Source organism: Humulus lupulus, chromosome 4 (genome assembly GCF_963169125.1).
Source record: "Humulus lupulus chromosome 4, drHumLupu1.1, whole genome shotgun sequence".
Taxonomy (NCBI): Eukaryota; Viridiplantae; Streptophyta; class Magnoliopsida; order Rosales; family Cannabaceae; genus Humulus; species Humulus lupulus.
The window spans coordinates 130,463,694-130,467,828 of record NC_084796.1 but is presented as its reverse complement, the minus strand read 5'-3'; the positions used below and the strand labels follow the sequence as shown (position 1 = coordinate 130,467,828).

Genomic DNA, 4,135 nt, shown 5'->3' with positions numbered 1-4,135 from the left:
CTCTGTTGCGAATGTCTAGGCGGTCTTTTTCTTTGGTCTCTTAACTTTTTGTGCTTGGAGGGAAGGTCTTGAAGAAGCTTGAGTCTCAACCTCTTATACTGATTGTTCTTCCACATAATGCTCCTGCTCTACTATTTTTTGTACTAGCTGGCGAGCTATTTGAGGGTCTTGCTTCTGGGGCAGTCGGGTAGTCCTTTTCACTCTCATCAGAAGGTGTTGGTTCTGTTGCTAAAGGAATTGATCTTACAAGGCTAATCAGGGAAGAATTTTCTTTAAACAGTGAAGATGAACTTCGAGAGTTCTTCTGCTCGGAGATTTTGATGAGAAAGAATACTACTTGGAGGATTATCACTTGGCTCAGGGTGTGAGTAGTTAAAGTCTGTTTGGTTGTCATCTCCCCTGTAGTCATAACGATTCATCTACAAAAAAAAACATAGGGGGGAGGTGAGTAAACCAAACAAAGGAGTGCGTGCAAATTGAGAAAAATTACTGAACGGAGAAAAACTTTAAGTTTTGCTAGGCAAAAGAAAAACTTTAGTTTTTCCCAAGCAGTGTGCATTTTTCTATAACAAAAACTAGCTGCTTGGGGGAAAACTTTAGTTTTACTCGAGCAGCAAGAACGGTGTCTATAAGAAAAGTTTGACTGAGTAGCAGGTTTCTTTTTTTTTTAAAAAAGATTTTGTTCCTCGGTGGTGGAAAAACACAACGTTCTATCCGAGGAGTGTGACAAGCGGATCAAAAAGTGCATTTCAAAGGTTTTGCAAAGATTCTCAAAGAAACTTCAATGTTCTCCAAAGGCTCAAGAATTCGAAAAATTAAAGTTTGGATTTTGGCTCATCTTTTTCACAAAATTTCAACAAATCGAAGGTAAAATTGGCAATCCCAAAGCCTAAACTGCATCGGATCAACAACAAAAACGCTATTCTTACATGGATTCATTAAGAAATTTCAAAGAAATCTACAACTTAATGTTTAGGTTTTGAGAGACTGTAAACAAAATTTCTTCTAAGATTTTAAGCTAAAAATTCTTGAAAATAAATGCAAAGTTTGAGAAACTTACCCAAAGGGGTGATGGGAGCCTTGAATTCATGAGAGATGCATCGAAAAGGCTTGAAAAATGATGGGCACCTTCGAATTTAGAGAGCTTCGGCAACAATGAAGAGGTTTTTTTTTTGTTCTTTGAGAGAGAATGAAGTATAGATAGGCGTGGGAGGCCCTATTTATAAGATTAAAAATCAATACCCAAGCCTTTTAATCTTCTCTCTCACATTGTCCAACGACTTAGAAAACGTATAGGCACCATTTCCATGACCAAGAAATGCAATCATGGGTTATTAAAAAGGTGGGAGAATACTAAAAGCCACTTTTTTGGAATTCGGAACACAAAAGGTACCAAAATTAATGGGGAGTTACCACATGAACTTTCAGGGAGATTAATGTTGGGGTTTTATGCCCTAATTAAAACTCAATTTCTTTGTAATCTCATTTTATTATTAATAAAAAAAATAGAAATCAATTTTGAATTGGTCAATCATTTTGCTTAAATGTTTTATTTTCATGATTATTTGTTTAATATAAACTTCTATTAAATCTTGAGCATATGGCTAATCATATTTATAGTGATGTAATCCCAATGTAATATAAATATGATTATATGTTCAAACATAAGTTAGTCCTAAGATTAGTCAATGCACAAGACTTACACTGACTTGCCAATCTATGATATAATCTACTTACACATTGTAGTGTTATGTTCTTTCCAGAACATTTGTAACGACCCAAATTCACTAATAAGGCTTAAGGGCCTTGATTAGTGTGCTAGGAGGGCATTACTGGAATAATTGTGATTTAATGAGTTATTATATGTTTAATGATGCTTATATGATAATTGATTATATTACGTGGTAATATGATATGTGATATATGCGAGAACCACATTATGATGTGGATAAATCTGCAGCCGGCGACTCAAGGCGATCCTAGGGCTAGATAGTGGGAAAAGTCATAATGGGGTATTATAATTAACTTTGGGCAAGTCAGGGGTATTTTAGGTATCAGGTAGTGATTTAGACTATCGGGTGATGAAAATAAATAATTGGAGATATATTTGAGGTTAGGGTGTCTAGGCGGGAATATTGGGGGATTTTACCATTTCGGCCTCGGGGACGGTTCCGGTACCCCGAGCCTCGGGATTAACTTCATGGATAAGTTAGACTTAAGGAAGCCTTTAGAAGAAAAACACAAACCGACTAAGCATTTTCTCTCAGCTCACTTACACGCTCAAAGGAAACCAAGGAGAGAAAAACACAGAAAACTTAAGGGAGAAGCAAGTTGGAATTCTGAGATTTGTAGAGTGGATTTGGGAGTCTAGCTCAGGGGTTTAATCAAGGAACTGGAGCAAGATTTAAGGTAAGCATCTAACTCTGTTTTCTGTGGTTGAATTATGAGTTTTAGCTGGGTTTTGGTTAAGTGCTGAAGTAAGTTTAGTTATGATGTTCTAAGGCAGAATTAAGAAGGGAACTTGGGGACCTAGCTTGGCCACAACTTGGTGAAGTGAATCTACAGCAAAGGTGAGTTCTAACTCCAAGTTTAGAGGTTCTAGATTGTGTTTGAGTGGCTGGTTTGGGTGTTTGTAGCACTTGGGTTTCAGAAATGGAAAAGAGAGGATTAGAGTGTGATAGACTGTGTTTTCTTGGGAATTATGTTGCTTAGATCATGTAAAAGAAGTTGGGAGTTAATTGGTTTTAAGTTGGGGGCTTTGGGATATCTTAAGGTAAGGTTTAGAGATTGAAAATGGTGGTTTTTTCTGGGTTCGAAGGGTCGGGTCGCGGCATGGTTCTTGGTGAGCCGCGGCCCTTCAAGGTTGTTGCATGCTGAGGAAGGAGGGCGGGCCGCAGCATGGTCCAAGCAATGCCGCGGCCCTTACCTGTTTTTGTGCCTTGGATGGCTCTGTTTGGGGGCCATGCCGCGGCATGGGTGGCCTATGCCGCGGTGCTTAAGGGATTTTGGGATTTTAAGATTTTAGGCTTGGGAATTTAACCTAGGGTGCTCGGGGTTGAGTCTTTTACCATATTTGGTGAAGTTCAATGTTCCGATTACTAGAACTTGGCTTGGAAGCTTATTTAAGGTTGTTAATGGTGTCTTTCTTCATGGTTGTGACTAGGTGTTAAGCTAGGGCTCGAGGATCGGATCGCGCTCAAGGAGTATCGCCCGTAACTAACTCATCTGAAAGCTAAAGGTAAGAAAACTGCACCTGGTTGATTATATGAGACGGGACTAAGGGCTCCCTATTGTAAAAGCTTGAAAGGATGGTATTATGCCATGCAAGCCATTTAGTGAACCAACGGCCTAAGGGTGCCAAGTGTCTCACTAGCGCACAGGGCGCGGCTTGGCCACTGGTAGCCGAGGATAGCTTATTATGCACTGAGCTTGGTTTAAGCGGGCCAGAGTTAGTGGGTTAAACAGAGGGCGCGGCCTAAGTTGTCGGCCCTGATTATTATGTGATATGAGCAGTGTATGTGGTAGAATGTATCTTGTATAGGATTGTATATGCAGATTATCCGTTGTGGACTATCTAGTGAGTATACATGCATATTGAGCTATTTGTCTGTTATTATTGTTTGAGTTATCTGTGATGTTTTCTTGTTGGGCCTTGGCTCACGGGTGCTACGTGGTGCAGGTAAAGGCAAGGGCAAGTTAGATCAGCCCTGACTGGAGAGCTCGGCGAGCGGAATGTACATAGCCAGGTGCTCGGCCGCCACGGTTGAGGTCTAGGCAAGGACATGGAACCTAAAGACTGTCTGTTTTGCCTATGTATGGCTAGTGGATACTTATGTACTTTTGGAAGTCTGTAAACTTATTTTAACTTTTTGTTTATGGGATCCCTTGTTTGTTACAGTTTAGATATATGAAATGAGTCTTTTGAGACTGAAACCTTTTTAACCATAGATCTTACATGTCTAGCGACACGTTTTCAAATCAATGACTTGACTAGCGAGTCCTGCACCTTTATAAGTACACAGTGTAGCGGTCTTGGCTATCCAGGGCTTTATAACTTGGTATCAGAGCGTCCTAGGTTTAAGGGTTCCTGAAGACAGCCTGGATATGTACATTCGCTGCTAGAGACAAGCTCAAG

The 4,135-nt window shown here is 40.0% G+C and overlaps 1 long non-coding RNA gene across 1 annotated transcript; it reads left to right on the top strand.

The window, feature by feature from the left end:
- Nucleotides 1–2,208: 2,208 nt before the first annotated feature.
- LOC133829173 (uncharacterized) lies at nucleotides 2,209–3,805 on the top strand. The gene is made up of 3 exons (XR_009891597.1): nucleotides 2,209–2,409; nucleotides 3,164–3,238; nucleotides 3,680–3,805. It is a non-coding gene; the product is annotated as an uncharacterized LOC133829173 (long non-coding RNA).
- Nucleotides 3,806–4,135: the final 330 nt, after the last annotated feature.